The sequence below is a fragment of the Pleurodeles waltl genome, chromosome 7, assembly GCF_031143425.1.
Source record: "Pleurodeles waltl isolate 20211129_DDA chromosome 7, aPleWal1.hap1.20221129, whole genome shotgun sequence".
Classification (NCBI taxonomy): Eukaryota; Metazoa; Chordata; class Amphibia; order Caudata; family Salamandridae; genus Pleurodeles; species Pleurodeles waltl.
In genome coordinates this window covers 812,226,346-812,245,918 of record NC_090446.1, presented here as the reverse complement: position 1 = coordinate 812,245,918, position 19,573 = coordinate 812,226,346, and the positions used below count along the sequence as shown (strand labels likewise).

Genomic DNA, 19,573 nt, shown 5'->3' with positions numbered 1-19,573 from the left:
ACCCATTACAAGCCAAACTGTTGGGTGTTTTATTGTTTGTTTTGTCTTTGGCCCAACAAAAAAAAACTTGTGGAGGGGTCCATTAAAGGTTATTTTTCAGCCCTTTCATCCTATTTGCATTTGAAAGACTATCTGTCCTAGTTTGAATCACCTGTTGTGATGAAGTTTATAAGAGAGGATGACCATTATGTTCCCTCCCAAACCATTTGTGATGCCATTGTGGGACCTAATTTGGTCCTGATGTTTCTGAAGTGTACTCCCTTCAAGCCTATGCACAGCCTGCTTGTTGCATATTTTGACTCTAAAGACTGCCCTTCTTATTGTGATCACTTCAGCTAATTGCATGAGTGAGCTGTAAGCTCTTTTGTGCAACGGCCATACACTACATTTTTCCAGACACACTGGTGCTGAGGACCAGAGTGGCCTTCTGGCCAAACATTGTGACTTTTTCCTGTTGTGCAATCCATTACCCTCCCAATGTTCTTTGCCACTCCTCCAGTGCTTAATTTAAGCTGGTGGGCAATGGTGGTGGCCACTGGCACTCAGTTTTAGGGACAGGCACTTATTTTTCCCTGTACAACATTAACTGCAAGCAAAAGAGGGAAAACACTTAAAGGAGAAAGACATGTGAAGAGAAAGATGGAAAACTGTGTAGAAATGTAGAAAGCAGAAACATGCATGAGTGAGATAAAGGCACAGGGAGTGTCTGATAGTTGATGGGAATGGCCATGAGATAAATTCAAGATCACACTTCCTTTGTTATTCAGTGCGCCAACATTTCAAAGCACTAACCACCCCTATGACTGAAACACAAGAGCTTTAAGCTTTTACATCAATCGTACCAGACTGTCATCTGGATGATCAACTTTTTGCGGGGTTCTCTGGGGCACATAGAGGTAAGTGGGTGCAGGAAAGATCTTGGCCAAGGTGGATAGTCCTTTGCATTGAGATGTGGTATGCACTGGCCAAAATGCAGTCTCTGGAAAGACGGAAGCCCATTCCACAGGGGCCAAGTCTGCCACCACTGCACCTGCATGCAGAGGACCTGTCCTTGACATCTGTCAGGCTGTGGTTTGGGCCTCAGCGCACACATTCAAGAAGCACTTCTGTCTTTACAGCCAGGTCTGGCAGGAAGGACATTTTGCCATGGTGGGTCCTGCATAACTTTTTTTGCCTGAGTCCACTCCACAGACCCTTCACCTTGGGAGGTACTGCTTTGATATCTGTTCTAAAGGTGTGTTATCTATGGTTATGAGTAAGAATCTGAAGAACAAGTTACTTATCTTTGATAACATTCTTTCTGATGGATACTCTAACTGCACATATCACTGGCTGACATCCAGGTATGAACCTTTAGTCACTAGTATGGCCTGTTTTGTGGGGCTATCAGATTCGGAGTCACTCCTGCTGTGACAAACTGCTTGCAGGAGGAAGAGAATGCAGAGGAGAGATAGCACTTCAAGAGGCCCCCAACATAAATTCAAAGACTCAGAATCTAAAGTACGTTTGGTGCCTGGAAATGGTCTATAAGAAAGGGAGCTTCTGTACTGTCAGGCTTCCTGTCTGGCTCTGTGCCTGTGACCAGGACTGGGTGCTAAGGCTTGCTAGTCTCCCATCTGGGTGAGGGGATATCACCCAGGGAATCCGAGACCACCTTCCCTGGAACACCAGCGCCTGTCTGCTTGCCAACCATGTGTGCCCTTTGAGGAAGAGGAGAGCATTGGAGGAAGCGATGTTCATTGAGGAAACCTGTTGAATGAATTATCATGGTGAAGTGTATGGAGGCGGCTGCTGCACTGAACAGGCCATAGCTCATGTGCGGTAGTAAGTCAGGACCCGGTATGCTAGGACGGGTGGCTGTGCCATCCAGGCTATTGCCCTGTGTTGTGGGAAGCCAGCACCCCCGTATGACTGTTGGGGCCATCATGAAGAGAACCGCTGTTCTGATCGGGTCAGAGCCTGTGTCAGTGGAGAGACAGTGACCCTGTATGCCAGAGGGGGCCCATTGGAACCAAACAAGAGGTGTGCCCTGGTGGAAAACATCATTGGCTCCAGTCGCTCCGATCCTGCTGGATCGACTAAGACTGATTCAGGGCCAGTCAGCCCTGGGGAAACTTACTTGCCGGATAGTGTTTCGGTGCTGCAACACTTTTGACTCCAAAACAGAGTTGGACTGGGACTCTTGAGGTTCTGCCTACTAAATGGGCTTAACCTGACAATCGCCTTAATAAATGGGGAATAACCACTATCTTGGGGGGAGTGGGACTTCAGAATCAGCCTATAAAAAACTAGATCCCTGACCTCAGAGTACTGTATGTATTGTTTCTGAATGTCGTATTTTACTTTGCAGTAATAGATAAATACTTATTTTTTCACAATAGGAAGTATTGGATTGGATATCCATTTATTGCTGCTGCTTCTACTCGTATTTGTGAGTTGTGAGCCTTGGACTGCTCAGCCTGCTGACAGTGAAGTGCCGAAGGGGTACTTGGCCCAGCTGCTTATATTAGGTCGGGCCTCAAGACATCAGGATTAAAAAAAAACTCAACTGCCAGTGTTGGGCACAGCAACCCCTGCTTGCCCCCGTGGCCCTCTGAACGGGGCTCTGACACAGTTGGGGAGTGGTTTGCACAAGAAAGGTCTCACTGGGAGAGATTTTCTGCTCAAACTAGTCTTCTTCTGAAATCTTAAGTCTTTTGTACAGGAGATGCATATTAAGTTAAATAAAAGTGATAACGCAATATACCGGCAAACCACATTTTGCTACAAAAGTGCAAAATCCTCATTGAATATCACAAAAATTGTACAAAGAACAAAAGTCTGTTTTCACACATCCTTTCTTATTTCGTTCACCAGAAGACCTAGACATGCATATTTTGTAATATATGAATGAAATGAACTTACACAGTATTTCAGCTTCTACCGCTTATGAAGATTACAATATGCCTTTGAGAAACTATACATGAAAAACACCCCTATCAGGATAGAAAAATGTTTAGGCTCAGGCAATTTCCGATTTATGAAAAGAGCTCAAAACGTGATTGGTCTTTTATTCAGGAGCACCAAAACTCTTCCAGAGGATATTCCTTCACGCACATAAAACTACCTACAGATTAATACATTAGCAGAACTACTAAATACGTTATTTAACAATTATGTAGGGGGTTTGCTGGTACAGGGCCTGTTTTTGTCCTGGCATATTTCTCTATGTTCATCACTTATTCCAGTTTTTAGAGAGAGAGGATTGGCTTTTATGTGTTCCAGTGCTGGATTAAGTACCAGCCTTTTGAGAAATTAAATTAAATAGTACTTATGATACCCTGTGTAAAGGTTGTTAGGTTTCACCTGCACAGTGCTTGTGCTGTGCTTCTGAAATCTCTTGAAACAAAAACAAACAAAAATAACTTAAAAGAGACTTAGAGCCCACCCTTACCTTTGGTTGACTCCCACGTCGATCTTGTTTTCCTACTTCTCATTAGACAGTGCCTCCTCCTGCCTTCCAGTTTCCTCCCCGGGCTCACATCTGTCCATGCCATGGAGCTTGGACCAAGTACTGCTTCCGCTTTTTTTCGTGCAACTACAGAGGTACTTTTTTTTATTTTGAACTTCAGAACTCCATCTGAGAGCATTGTATTGCAACCTCCCCCACTGTGCGTGCATGTGTTCTTTCTTTCACTGATCCTGCCTCCTCCGCCCCCTGTCGTTGCCCCCATTGCCTGCCCCAACTACAGATCAGCCGCTACCATCATTGCTTTTCCCTTCATTGCTGCGTTCTGTTTCCCACCTTTACCTTCCCGTCTCTGTTCAAGGTTGGGGGTAGAGCAGGCCAGATGGATGTGTGCAAAAATGTAGAGACTTTTGTTGTGAGCAGCACAATGTTTGGTTTATTGTGATTTGTTTTGTTGGCTGCGCTTTATATGGTCAATGGTGTTTACATGCTACAGATGGGGATGGTCTGTCAATTTGTGATTAAGAGCTCATTGTTGCTTCCCTCCTCACTCCAGGCCAGAAGCTCCCCCTGCTCCAATTTCACATTCCAGCTGGCCTTTCCCTTCTTCTTCTCCCTCCTCAGAGCATAAAGACTCTGTGCTGGCCTGGTCCTGCAATCGCCCCTAGAGAGGACACCCCCCCCACATTCAGTCGAGAGACACCCACGCGTGCTGAAGAACCTGCATTAATTCCCTTCCTGCTCTTTGTCTGCCTCCTGAGTGTGATCCTCAGGTGTCTTATCCATCTGCATTGTGACAAATGATCATTTTCATTCCCAGCTGCTTTACGCATATTCTATCCAGTGCTAGATTCTGAGCCCCAGTAACTTCTACATTCTCTCCCTTGTTTCTTGTTTACCTGCAGCTTTAGGCATGCTGGTGCTCCTCCTGTGCACACTGCATCTTCCAGCCTTCCCAACTGGCTTCTGCTGGTTCCCAATGCCCGTCCATTTCCACCATGTGTGCCTTATGCATGCTCCAGCTGTCGTGCTGCCGTCACATATCTCTACCCTGTCTTGGCACAATCTTGACCATCAATGTTGTGTGCATCCTGCCCCTTGGTGTGTGCATGCTCTCTTTGTGTGGTCCATATCCTATGCCTCTACCCATTTCAGTGAGTCATATGGTTGCTCAACCTCTGTAATAAGTACCAGGGATGGCCTTTGTTTGCTCTGATCCACATGCCATGTTTGCTGTCCCAATATGATATGCCTCCTTGGCCTGCCCCGTTCTTGCCTTTTGCATCGACACCCATCCTCCGGTTTGTGCCCACTCTGCCCTTTGAATGCCGACCATACCTTGCGCATGCTGCTTGCCCCATGAATGTTGCCCGCTGCTCCCGGACGGACCTGTGCATGCTCCCTTTGTATGCTCCCCTACCAGCTCTGCCCTATGCATGGTCTGCACATGCTCTTCTTCCTCACACTCCCTTTTTGCATTACCCTCAGCCTCCTGCCGGATGGAGCATTCGGAGAGTGCCACATATCTTCTTCGTACTGTCACTGGATTCTTCCCCTGCCCCGTGCGTGCTGCTCCTATAGTCAGCTGAGCTCTACTTACTGCGCGCTACTGATACATAGTGCTTAAAACTGCAGTAGCCTGACCTAAAAGTACCTTTGACAGTGTAGCAGGACTGACGAGAGCATCGCCCTGTAAAAGTATAGCAACAAACAGCTCCTGCAGTGACGATACAAACTAACCGTAATTTGTAAGTGTGTAAGTTTTGATGTTTTGAATTAAGCTGTGAAATTGCTCTTTCATTTCAAGATATTTACTGATCAAAGTGTCAGCCCTCTTCTTGCATTGATAAATTAAAAAAATGATATCAATGCCACTTGTGTCTTTCCGCTGAAACCCGCATACTTTTTAACATATGCACCTGTGGATTGACTGGACCAGTGCTTAATTTGAGCTGGTGGTTGCCGATGGAGGCCACCAGCACTCATTTTGGGGGACCATCACTTATTTTTCCTCATCATACATTTTTCTGGAGCAAAGTACAGAAACGAGAAGGGAGGAAGAGAAGGATGGAAAACACTGTCACCAAACGAGAATGCAGGAACTTGCAAGAGTGACATAAAGGTGCTGGGAGTGTCTGGCAGTGGCCTAAAGAAGCCTGGAGTGGTTTCAGGACTATGCAGCCTTGGTATTTGGCCACCCACATTTAAAATCACTTGCCATGGGTATGTGAGCAGCATTATAAGCACTGGCACTCATTATTTGACACATGAAGGATTGGGCAGCCAGTAGTGGTCGCGTCATTGCTCTTTTTTCCATTTCCTTTTTGATGAAAATACACATCATCAAGAAAATTCCAAAAGCTACAGACCATGGCCAAAAGACGTTGGCAAAGCCAATGGGTCCGATGACAAAGCCGATTGGCTTTGCCAGTAGGTTTCGTCTATGCAAAATCAATTGTATTTGTCAACGTATTTTATATGACGAACAGCAGTTGACCTAGTATGCAACATGTCTTAAAGTGAATTAGCGCCATGACCGCGTCATAGCCTTATTTATGTACTTCATGCCATGTTCCACTGGAGCTCAACTCCTCTGCAACATGTAAAAAGCATTGACAAACGTCATGGATTTTGCATAGGTGAAACCTATTGGCTTTGCCAATGCTTGTTAACATATTAAACCTAGAGCCTCAGTTTCCGTGCTTTCTAAGTGAGTGAACACTGTCTTATAAGTGATTCTGCCCTCCATAGTCAATGTAAAAATTATAGGCCTACTTCTATTTTTCTGAAATGTCAAAGTATTGGGATTTTTTTAAAAATCTGGTCACCTCACAACTGTGTGCTCCAAGAATGTTTGTTGCAGCGCGTAATCGTAGAGCAGTGTTGTAGTTACTACGCATCTCGTAACTGAATGGCAGGTAGTACTGAGCAGCTAGGCAGGGGCGTAGGAGACAATACATTTCTGGGGGGGACAGGGACAGCCTTGGGGACTTTCAATCAACCCTATACAAATCGCTCGTTGTTTACGAACTGCAGGCTCCGATAAATATACACAATCATATATATTGGAAGTGAAATAGGGAGAAAGGAAGGCATGTTTTCACAGTCTGAAAGTATCTTTAATTGTTATTTACATTCACAAAGTAATTAGCTCAAATGTGCAAATAACATGTTGATTAACCTTGCATATTCATGCACCAAGCAAATAAAGGTAGGAGGGTAAAAAGGAAGAACATACCCTTTGCGCCCCACACCCACCATGCCCTTCGCCTCATGCCAATTGGAACCGCACTGGAGATATCAAAAGCGATTATGTACAAGAGTTGTAAACTGTGCTCGGAAACCATAGTTCTAATAACACTTCTACTCCTATGTGTGATCTTGGGCAGCTCAGCTCCACATCAGTCATAACTAGAAGCATTTCAACTTAAGAAGCTCTTGCAGTTACAGGCTATATAAACATGGATTCTCTCATCTCTGTATACACTGCGTATAAAGAAAAGACATTCACTAATTATAAAGAAAAGACATCGGAAAATGACTCTGATATGGTTATTACAGTCGAGTTCTGACATTACAGTGCCTTCTGCCAGAGCTAGCAGCCAAGGTAAAAGGCAGATCAGGTCACAGAGCATAATTAATGCAGCTGTTTAAAGCAAAAAATGGAATGTTGCTTTTCTTTCTTCTGCCCTACTTTAATAACTTGGAATGACAGAAGCTATGCACTAAGGTTTTAAGCAGTTTGTGGGAAAGTTGGTGGTGTGACCATGTATTAAATGGGGTAAAATACCCCTGGCATACATAAGGATATTGCAAGTCACCTTGAAGATCATACATTATAAACAAGCATTGGCAAAGCCAATAGATCTCGCCTATGCAAGTTCTATTGCCTTTGACAATGTGTTTTAGCCATGCTGTACAAAAGTGAGACTACTATTCAGCATGGTTCAAAGTTAATGGCATAAAGGAGAATGATGTGTCATCGACTGATGTGGCGTAGTGTCATGGAGTAAGTAGAGTGTCCTGAAATGGAGCAGTAAACTAACTTTAAAGGAACAGGGGTCCCTTGAATAAAATGCAACACCACTCCCATAAACAATGATATTAAAGTAGTATGCAAATGGAACGTTTCATACATTTAATCAATCAAAATATAAAAGATCAAATGTAGTGGGAAAACATCAACGGGAAATCAAGAAAGACTGCTATTCGGGCATTACACAAATTATCTGGATGACCCAATGTCACCAATTACAAAAAAAAATGAAAACGTAACCTCTATAGTACAGTGGTTTAGAGGAGGCTGGCCTGGTTTGTATTGTGTACCTATGGTACTTACACCTTATACCAGGTCCAGTTATCCATTATTAGTGAAATGTAGGCAGTGTCTAGAAACCAGGCTCTCTAGGGGTAGCTGTATCCAAGGCGTATGTAGGATGCATGCAAAGCTCATGCAATACCACTGTAGTCACACAGCACTCACACACATGAAAGAAAATACTCAGTGTTGCAAAAATAAAGGTACTTTATTTTAGTGACACAAATGCCAAAAATACCATAGAGACTATACTCCCTTAGGAGGTAAGTAATACACCAATTATATACACTAGTATGCAGTAATAGCAATAAAAACAGTTAGAAAAGTGCAATTATTGAAAATCACAATGGTTAGAAATGGGCCTAGGGGAAACACAAACCATATACTAAGAAAGTAGAATGCGAATGTTGGTTTCCAATCTAGCCAAGTGTGGTGTGTAGAGGGGCGCTGGGATTATTAGAAAACACCAAAGGTAAGTAATAGAACCCACCTCAGAGCCCAGGAAACCAGTAGTAAATCACAGCAACTTTCCTAGAACACACAAGAACATGAGAAAGAAGATAATGCAAGAACCAGAAGATACTTTAAGACACAAAGGGTAGATTCCTGGACCTAAAGACCTGTGGAAGAATGGGATTAGGTCCAAGAAGCACAGAAGAGTACAGGGAGGACAGGAGCCCATGCTAACCTGAATCAAGGTGCAAAAGAAGAACCACTGGTGAAGAACAACAGTCACTACTGCACCCAAGAAGATGGATGCAGGTTCCTGGTTGGTGCAGATGATAACCCACACCGGATGGATGATTGTAGTCTGGTTTGCGTCGCTGGATTCCGCCAACAAACCTTGGCACACGCAAAGCTCACGATTAGCGGAAAATGGCACTGCCTGGGACCAGGAGGGACCTGGCTGACTCTACCCAGGAGGAGGAGGAGGAGGAGGCTCTCAGCAACTCAGAGAGCCCACAGAAGACCAGCCAATGCACACAGGAGTCCTCCAGCACAGGGACAAAGGAGTTGCAAAAGGAGGCCCATGCAGCACAAAAACAAAGGATCCCACACCGCCAGAGAACCACTCAGGAAGCTGTGCATCTCAGGAAGGAGTGCTGTGGGCCGGAGCTACATTGTGCACAAAGAATTTCATAGAAGGATGCCAACAAGCCTTGGCAACTGAAAAACACGTGGTGAACAGGGTTACTGTCTTGCGTGGGAAGGCAAGCACTTACCTCCACCAAAGTTGGACAGTAGGACGTCAGGACCATTGGGGCCACTTCAGTCCACCACCCGTGATGTAGGATCCATGCAACTCAACAGGAGAGGGGACCCAAGCAGATGGTCGTCATTGCAGAGAGGTGCCTGCTGAAGCAGGGGAGTAACTCCTTCACTCCAAGAGAGATTTGTTCATTCTTCTGGTGCAGGCTGAAGACAGGCTGTCCTCTGAGGATGCACGACCGGGAAACAGTTGCATTTGCTAGCAAGAGCTGAAGATACAATGTTGCAGAAGTTGTCTTTGCTTCGTTGTTGCAGTTTGTGGAGTTCCTGGAGGGTCCAGATGCAGTTTCTTCAGTGAGAATGTGAAGTAAAGGATGCAGAGGATTCCTGCTGGAGTCTTGCAATCTGAATCTGAAGAACCTCCCAAAGGAGAGACCCTAAATAGCCTGAAAGGGTTATTGGTCAGCTAAACACGTAAGCACCTATCAGGGGACGGCTCTGACACCACCTGCTGGCACTGGCCACTCAGATGCTCCCATAGTTCGCTGCCAACTTGGAATCCAAGATGGCAAAACACAGGGACCCTCTGGAGGAGCTCTGAGCACCACACCTGGGGTGGTGATGGACAAGGGAGTGGTCACTCCCCTTTCCTTTGTCCAGTTTCGTGCCAGAGCTTGGACTGGGGATACCTGAACCGGTGTAGACTGGATTATGCAAGGAGGGCACCAAATGTGCCCTTCAAAGCCTTACCGGTGGCCTGGGGAAGGAAGCTACGCCTCCCAAGCCTGTAACTCCTATTTCCAAAGGGTAAGGGTGTAACACCCCTCTCCCAAAGGAAATCCTTTGTTCTGCCTTCCTGGGCTTGAGCTTCTCAAGCAACAGGAAGGCAGAAACCTGTCTGAAAGGTGGCAGCAGCTGGGCCTGCCTGGAAAACATCAGAAGGCTGGAATGGCAATACCGGGGGTCATCTAAGGAGCCCCCAGAGTGCATGAAATCATACAATCAATGCTTGCAAAAGCCTTGGGTTATGATTCCAACATGTTTGTTACTAAACATACCTATGCTTGGAGTTACCATTATTTAGCTGGGAATAGGTTGTGACCTATTTCAAGTACACGTGTAAAATGTCGTACCCGCACTCAGGAAGTCTGGGAAAATGGTCCTGGAGGTCATGGGGGCACCACTGCTAGTGCAGGGGTGCCCTCACACACAGTTACTCTGCACCCTGCCCTCAGGGCTGGAGGGCCTGTTATAGGGGTGACTTATAAGTGACCTGGTGCAGTGTAACTGGCAGTGAAAGGGTGCATGCACCTTTTCACGCAGGCTGCAATGGCAGTCCTGCAGAAGCCTTTGCATGGGCTCCCTATGGGTGGCAAAAAATGCTGCAGCCCATAGGGATCTCCTGGAACCCCAATGTCCTGGGTACCTAAGTACCATATACTAGGGACTTATAAGGGGGCACCAGTATGCCAATTTTGGGTGAAATACTGGGTTACCAGTATGCAACAACCATAATTTAAGGGAGAGAGCATAACTACTGGGGTCCTAATTAGCAGGATCCCAGTAGACACACTCAAACACACTGGCAAACAGGCCAAATGTGGGGGTAACCAAGCTAGAAAGAGGCTACTTTCCAACAAGGTTAGCATCCACAATAACGATTTACAAGCTTTTATACACCGACTTTTAAATGAATGACTCAAATAGTGAATCAAGAAGTCATTAGCTCATAGTACCTATGCTTATGCGAACTTATGTACAATATCACAAATTCAGGTCAAGGTACTTTGGCCGACGATATTTCGATCCCCTAGACAAGTATCAGGATCATCCTAAGCCTTAGTTAAGCTTGAGTTAAAAGGGTTACAGAGTGCTTGTAACCAAAACGGCAAAGATAAATCGGACTCACTTCTCATATGAGTGAGAAGGCAATCAAAGGAGATCTGAATCTCTAATCAAGCGCCAATGCCATAAATTAGTAGTAGAGTGGAGTAGTGTCACAGTGTAATAGAGTGTCATAGAGTGGAGTGGCAGAGTGTCGTAGAGTGAAAAGGCTTAAGGAAGAGTGAACTGGAGTAGAGTGAAGGTAAGTAATGTGAAGTGGCAGAGAGAAAGTTGGGTAGAGTGTTACAATGAACATAGTACATTGTTGTATAGTGGAGTGGCATAGAGGGTTGTGCAGTGGCGTTGAGTAGAGTATCGTAGATTAAAGTGGCATAGAGTGGTGTGGAGTGGCATACAGTGGAGTAAAGTGGAATGGAGTGGCGTATAGGGAGTTGTGTAGGGAGTTACAGAGTGGAGAAAGTGTTAGAGTTTAATGGAATAGAGTGTCAGAGTCTAGTATCATGGAGTGTAATGTCAGAGTGAAGTGTCAGAGTGGAGTTGGGTGGTCTAGAGTGAAGTGGCATAGAGTACAGTGGTGCAAAGTAGATTGGTGTAGAGTGTAGTGGTATAGAGTGCATTGGTTTTGAGTAAAGTGGTGTAGAGTGCATTGGTGAATACTGCACTGGTTTAGCGTACAGTGCAGAAGCGTAGATTGGTGAAGAGTAGAGGGGAGCAGAGTGGAGTGGCACAGCATAGATTGCAGTGGTTCAGAGTTCTGTGTCATAGAGTGATGTGTTGCATGGTAGAGTGGAGTGGTTCAAGGTAGAGTAGACTGGCGTAGAGTGCAGTGGTGGAGTGCAGTGATGCAGAGTAGAGTGGCATAAAGTGTAGCGGCATATAGTAAACTGGTGTAGAGTGCAGTAGAGTGGCATATAGTTGAGTGGTGCAGAGTAGAGTGCTGTGGTGCACAGTAGAGGAGTATAGTTCAGTGGCAGAGTGCAGTGTTGTAGAGTGTCATAAAGGGCAGTGTTGTAGAGTAGAGTGGCATAGAATGCATTGGTGTAGAGTGCAGTGATGTAGAGTGATGCAGAGTAGAGAAGAGTGGTGTAGAGTACAGTGGTGTAGAGTAGAATAGAGTGGCATAGAGTGCAGTGGCATGGAGTAGATTGCTGCAGAGTACAGTATAGTGGTGAAGAGTAGATTGTTGCAGAGTCGAGCATAGTGATGTAGAGTGCAATAGCATAGACCGGTGCAGAGCAGATTGGAGTGGTGCAGGGTACATTGGCGTGGTGCAGGATAGATTAGACTGGCATAGCATAGGGTAGAGTTGCGTAGATTGCAGTGGCATAGAGGAGCTGATTTGAAAGTAGAGTGAAGTGCCCTACAGTGGAGTGGTGTAGAGTAGATTAGAGTGCAGTGGTGCAGAATAGAGTGCAGTGGAACAGAGCACAGTGGCATTGAGTGCAGTGGTGCAGAGTAGAGTGGTGTGGAGTTCAGTGGCAGAAAGTGCAATGTTGCAGATTAGAGGGTCGCAGAGTACAGTGGTGTATTGTAGAGCGACAGAGTGCAGTGGCATAGAGTGCTGTGGCGCAGAGTACAGTGGCATTGAAAGCAGTGGAATAGAGTGCTGTGGTGCAGAGTAGATTGGCATAGAGTGCAGTGGGATAGAGTGCATTGGTTTTGAGTAAAGTGGTGAACATTGCACTGGCAGAGGCGTAGTGTACAATGGTGAGAGTAGAATAGCATAGATTGCAGTGGCGTGGTGTAGAGTGGAGTGGTACAGCATAGATTCCAGTGGCGTAGAGTTGCACAGAGTGGAGAAAAGTGGTGTAGGGTGCAGTGGCATAGGGTAGATTGTTTCAGAGTAGAGTGAAGAAAAGATAGAGAAAAGGTAATATACTTCAATATGCTAAAGTATGTAACGATAACAACAACATAAATAATAACGCTAGGCATAACGGCCCAAAAGGAAATATGGCTTCTCCCTGTTAGCCACGCTGTAATCAAGCGCTTCATTACCTAGAAAACAAAACATTAAACATAAATGTTAGAAAAATATACCCTTCTGATAGCTAAATTGTTGTATGAAAATGTTAAATCTGGGCTCAATCTCGACTTCACTGTTTCACCAACTGGTGTGATCTTAGGCAAATACAAATATTGCATTTCAAATAGTCTCCTTTCTAGCCTGCAGGTGTCAGGCTGAGTGGGACTATGTTCTCTCTTTAGATCTTCCTCATTGTCTTTCAGCTCCTCTTGAAGGCATCCTGCAGTGCTCCTCTTCAAGGCAGTAATCATCCAGAACTCTTTTCTCCTCCTTGTGCCCTTTGTTCCTATGAGCACCCTTAATGCCCACAGCTTTGAATAGGACAAACAAAAGGGCAGAGGGCGCAGGGGACCTCCGGACTCACCTTCATTCTGTTACCATCAGATTTGAGGATGGTCAGTACAGGGCTATCATAAGTAGCGCTTTTGTGAGCTAATGGCCCTCTGAATAATAGATGTGAGAGGGGAAATAATTGTGTCCCCTTGTCCCCCCCACCTTCGTCCCCCGTGTCCCCCACCCTCCAAAATCTGGGGGGGATACATCCCCCGCGTCCCCCACACTTCCTACGCCCATGCAGCTAGGAACAACTTCAAATTAATTCAAGAACGGTGCGAACTGTGGTTCTGGCACTTTGTCACTTTAGCGGCCATGTTAGTTAGAACTGCTTCTGTTTTTCTTTGTGAGAGACTAAGGTTTCTGTGGAGTAACAAACACTGAAGTTTTTTAAAGACGGTATGTTAGGGGCCGTGCTCACACTTTGTATTTGACGTTGCCGGGGCAGTAATTGCGCTGCTAAAAGCGCTCCAAGACTTTTATGCAGATGCCTGGTGGTACATTGCACTCTGGAAATGGAAGGCTTTGTACTTGCAGGGTTCAGTCAGTTGTCAGATGACGCTAGCGCACCAAATTTAGTTGCCATGCCTCAAACGGTTTATTGAAGCCGCATACAGTATCCTCCCCATTGGGTTTGTAGGAGTGAAGTTTTCCCCTTTTTCATTAAAAAATCTGTAACCTTTATTTGAAATTGACACATCCACGTTGCATAATAAAAACAAAAACACACCTTTACAGTATGCACCTTTCAACATTTAACCCGGCGCTTCACAAACTTTTTAGATATTAGAATGGCACAATTTTGCGACTCATTTAGCTTTAATGGACATAAGGCACGGGCGATTTTTAGTGTAATAATAGCAATTGTTTGTAAACGTCACAACCTTTACCAAGCCCTTCAATATCAGACTATGGCCAAGATCTTGATCTGCTCATAGAAATTGCAGATGGTGAACTACACTGGAATCAGACGCTGGAACACTTTTCAGAATGCGATTCTGGCCTGTGACACTCACTCACTAAAATCACAAGGCTTCTGAAAAACCTTGTTGTTGATAAAAAAAAATGATCCTAGAAAATATGAGAAATCCTCTTTCCAGAAAAGTGTGGTTGAAACCCCTCATATCCATTTTCTTTTTTAAATAGGCCTATATATATATATATATATAGGCCAATAGAATTGGAGCACTTTACGTGATCGACAGATAACATTACACAAGGTCAGATTTATTTTATTAGAAGTACGGGAGATTAGGTGATTTATCAAAGGATGTTGAACCAATGCCTTGACTCGAACCTGGTTCCCGATCAAATTTTTAAAGCTCTGGCTGTTAGGCCGCATCCATATGGTTGTGTATGATCATGTTTCTGTTGAATTAGCTGCGTGAAGTAAAAAATCAGTAGCCACAAGTACGGAAAGGATTACCCTGCGTCTTTCTTGGGCATACTTGCAAGAGTTTGTTTTAAAACTGGAGTTGGAGACGAACTTCAACCCCTTTGCACTGGTGCAGAAATTGGGCTAAAGATTTCAGAAATCTCTTACATATAGAACAGAACTTTCGCAACCCACTAAAAGTCAGCTTACCACCTTCCAGAAGGTCCCAAACCACAGTTTGCTAAACGCTTCCCACTTAAGCCAAGCTACATTTCAATTCTCTTCCAAACAAGCTCTCTTCCACTGCGTCGAGTGCTAGCCATGCGGTAATGCATATTGGTTTCTCATCCGTTGTCAGAGAGTTATGTAAATGTAAGTGCAATAGAATAGATTGTGACTGTTCAAAAGTGAATTCTGTCACAACGTTCAGAGTTGGTTGCCATGAGAGACCGGAACTTGAAGAGCTTTCTTTGCTCACTGTACCCAAGGCCACAACAGACTTTTCAATGCAATCCCCCATACATTTGCATTGAAAGAATATTATATTGATAATATCATTCAAATGGAAACAATTTAAGGTTAGGTCGAATTTGCTTTATGTTACAGCCGATGTGTACATTTAAATATCTTGCCTTAGCTTGACATTCATCATTTTCTCTCTTTATTTCAAATGTAATCTTACTTGTGGGGTTTTCATGAGCAATCTAATATGCAATCAACAGAGCTTCACTCTTGGGCACACAAGGACAGTAACAGAATAGATGTATCTCCTGTTCACTGATGACACTACCATAAGGTAATACCAATAATTTTGAAAGTTGTAGGTAAATGCATTTCTGATTTGGTGTTTGAATGTTTTCCGGTATATCAAAGTGCGGTTATGAAGGGATCCTTGAAATGCTTTCCTAGTTCCAGGACCCGTAATGAAACTAGGTCTCGTGTCTCAACCTCTCACTTAGCGTTCACATTGAATTGCTGGGCATCTTTACTTTGTTTGATAATGCAGATCTTTTTTCTTACATTTTCAAATGGCATCTAAACTCGAGAATTCTTTGAGGTCTTGGTTGATGGCTATTGTAATTTTAAACTAGCGCTGGGAAACCTGCTTGGTAGCCATGTGCTTTTTTAAATTGCGTTGACCATCATTCAGTCAGTATAAAGGGGGAAGCCCCTAGATGAGATTCAGAAGTGGGTGAAAACATTCTACATCTGCCCTTTGCTCATGATAGAAGGGGTAACATATTCATGAAATCTGTTGAAACTAATGCATAACATTAATCAAGGCCATGTAATTCATCAATATTTAACAAATGTAAGGCATCAATTATGTGTCTTCATCTTTTCCCTACTTCATTCTTTTCAAATAGATTGAGCAAACATACTTATGGTCTAAGAGATTCACTTTAGAGGGTTAGTAATATACTGTTTGGATTCCTGGGAAAAAAAGTCCGGGCATTCATAAGAGTGTCTGGTGTAGGTTGTTCCCAAAAACCTGTTACAGTATTCTCTGCTGCATTGATAGGCTGCTGGGTGATTTCTGTCAGCATTCTTGACCTCCTGTTATTATCTTCCATTATCACGCCTTCTATGAATTCAACCCACTTCCCTGTGGAAAAGAAGGAATTGCTGTCTGTATCCTTCCGTGACTAATCCTGCTCTAACTGGTTAGCAGTCTTCCATCTATCGTTCTGTGCTGGATACGATAGGAAGCCTGTCTAACATATTGCTCCACATCCCAACAGATTTGTGATGGGTAAGTCAGTGTCATACTTTACAAGCTCTCCTCTCATTGTAGGTCATGCTGGATAGCACAGCTGTTGGCATACCATATTGATATACAGAAAAAGAACACCTGACGCACGTCTGGGAGGAGGGGCTTGGGAAACCCCAGCTTATGAAAGCTATAGGTTTGAATGGCTCACTTAAAAAATGAGGTCCACTGCTATAGGTCTGATCTGTTTATTATAAAAAAGGTTGTAAATAGTTATGCCGAAGTTAGTAGATTTGACTTATTTATAGTCAAGACATATGTTCAGCCAGTAGGCCTCCAAGGGTAGGTGGTTATTTCACTCCGTTAAAATCTGAAGCATTGTTTACATGCGGTCTCACAGTCTACCTAGTAGGGTAGAAGACATGCACTTTTTAAATATCTTTATTAAGTTCTTTTGGCAGGGTTTTAATCTTGTTTTGCGAAGTTGTCTTTTTGTATGATTTGAACTTTTATGACTGTGTGCATAACAGTTGCCCAGTGGGAACGTTTATTCTCACTACAGTAAGTTCCAGTTGGGTATGGTGACAAACCAATTATAAGGGCTGTAAGCCTCATTGGTTCACTGGGAAATGTTATGTTCAATGCCATAGATATCATGAAAAACATTTGTGAAAAACTATTTATCTTTAAGGGTGGATTTTTATTAAATTGTGGTAAAGGCAGTAGATTGGTATTTTATTAGATGGAGTATCACATCATCATAGTAGACGAGGGTGTTGATGTTAGAAACTCCCACTGACATACCCAGTAGTAGTAGATTTTCACTATTTAGTAGCTGTAAAGCTGGTTGCCTTGTAGGAGAGCGTATGTTCAGTATGGTAGGCCTTGAAGTAGTTATGGTGACAAGCCAGTGATAAATGCTAGAAGTCTGCATTAAGCCTGATCTATTTAGCATGAACAGTTACAAAAAAAGGAGTAGCCCAAATCCATCTGTGGTGAAAAGCGCTTGCTAAAGCAATACACTTGTGAGGTGTAGACAGATATTTTGCTACTTTAAATCCCACAGATTACTGCATCAGGCAAGAGTTTTGGTGTTGGTCACACCATCTGACCATCCCTTACAGTTGAAGATCCATAATGTGATAATCCCTGTTGGACCCTTTTGAAAGGGGTTTCACATTGTTTTGCCCACCATCATTGTGGGCATATTTGTAATTTCATGACTGCATGATGGTTGACAGTTATACACAAATCAGAAGGCTTTAGTAGCTTATCACAACAAGCCAGTGATGAAGGCTAATTGATTGATTGGTTCTTTGGAAAAATATATTAAAAAGCCCTATACCTTATCTGTTTATGATAAAAGATTTGAAGAAAGGCAGTAGGCCTGACTTATTTTCTGTGAAAAACGTTTGTTAAAGCCAGTGTACCTTTAATGGTGGCATGTTATTACACTGTATTAAAGACCAAAGATCAGCATTTTGTTGTATGAAAGCTCACAGATCACTGTGCTAGGCAAGGGTATTGGTGTTGGTTATCCCCTTTGACAACCTCTAAGGGGAAGAAGATTTGCACTGTTAGAATCCATTTAAGCCCCTTATGAGAGGGATCGTATAATGTTCTACCAACTGTACTTTTGTACATATTTAAAACATTTTAACTGTATGCCAATTGTTCCCTTCTGGAGAAGTCCTATAGCAGGCCTGACTTATTATGAAAAGCATGTGTTAAAGCCAGTAGGTCTTAATGGTCGATTGTCATTACTCCCCATTAAAGGCTGTAGATTGGTATTCTGTTCCTTGGAATTCCACTGAGTACCTTGATTATTAAGGCTTTATGTATTGAGCAGCCATTTAAAAAATTGCTAAACTCCTTAAGAAGTTTAGTTTTCGGACAGGCTTTTGTGATTAAACACACTCTTTCCTTCTTTTTTGTGGTATCATTATTTGGCTAAAACATACTGCAACTCCCCAGACACTGGTACTTGTTCCCCTGCTTGCTGCTCACATCACCTGCAACATACTGTATCTTGTATGGCCTCTGCTTTTGAACAGACAGCCACCTTGAAATGCTGTTGCTCATAGTGCACCTTTATTTATCATTCTAAGATGGCCAACACCTTACTTCTAAACATGGCAGCCACGTTGGAAGTTTAAAACAACAATGCACTTCGTACAACACAAGGGCAAGATGGATACCCCCGCTAACGTTTACTTTTACTTTTTGTTGCAGGCATTCTGTTTAGGTGGTGGTAAATTTTCTTTTTTTTTCTTTTATTTTGCAGATAGTTAGGTTGTTGAATGCAAGAGTGAGTTAAAGGGAACTGTGAGGGAAAATTAATGCATGAGTGCAAGAAAGCCAGAGTACATTTATGAAGCCCTATTAACTGACTAAATTCTCCAGTGACTGATGAGGTATTTTTAGTTATAAGCGTGATCTGTTGCCATTGCCAATGCTTGTTAATCATTTTTTCTCCATTTTCCGGGGAGGGGGGTGGGCCATTGGCACCGTTCCCTCGTCTAAGTGTGAGGGTCTTGATATGCTGATCCTGGAGCAGTGGTTCCCAACATGTGGTCCGGGGACCCCAGGGAGTCTACAAAGCCTCCTCAGAGGGTCCGCAACTGCTTAGAATATTAACTAATATTAACAGATTAGGTCCCCAGCTTTCATTAATGTCTCATTGGTGGGGTCCCCTGATTCCAATAGGAATTCACTGGGTGTCCCCGGGTTCCAGTAATGATAAAGTGGGGGTCCACAGAAGTCAAAAGGTTGGGAACCACTTCCCTAGAGCTCAGAGACCGGGACTCTAATTTCAGCTATCGCACTTGATTTAGGGCACGCTTCTCATCAGGCTGTTTACACTGTGGCTATTGCAGTAATTAAATAGCTAAAACCCTGTGATGCCATGAAACCCTGTGCTGCATTAGGAATCATCTACCTTTGTGTAATGAAATGAAAGCTTATATGCATCCTCTATATGATGTGGCTGAATTGTAGGAGGATGACCACTGAAGTTTCTATAACACTAATAGAAGCAGAGATTTTACATTTTCTTTGCTTTAGAGAAAGCGGTGTTTGTTAGAGTAGAAATGGGTGCTGTGATCTGGAATGATGACAGGATTATTTGAGTTACAGACAAAATGCTGTAGCCACTACCCAAGAAAAAGAAAATATTTGCTTCTCACAGATTGCTGTTGACTCGCCATAAGGACGGACCAATGCTGGCAGTATGATTTTTTTAAAGTGCTTCTTTGAAGATACAACCTCTATTTATGCCCCGGGATGTACTTTTTAAATAAATCTTTATT

At 43.6% G+C, this 19,573-nt stretch overlaps 1 protein-coding gene across 1 annotated transcript in view; it reads left to right on the top strand.

Moving 5' to 3' along the window:
- WWC1 (WW and C2 domain containing 1) overlaps positions 1–19,573 on the top strand; it is a 347,981-nt gene that overhangs the window by 137,900 nt on the left and 190,508 nt on the right. The gene's annotated exons all lie outside the window — the stretch shown is intronic.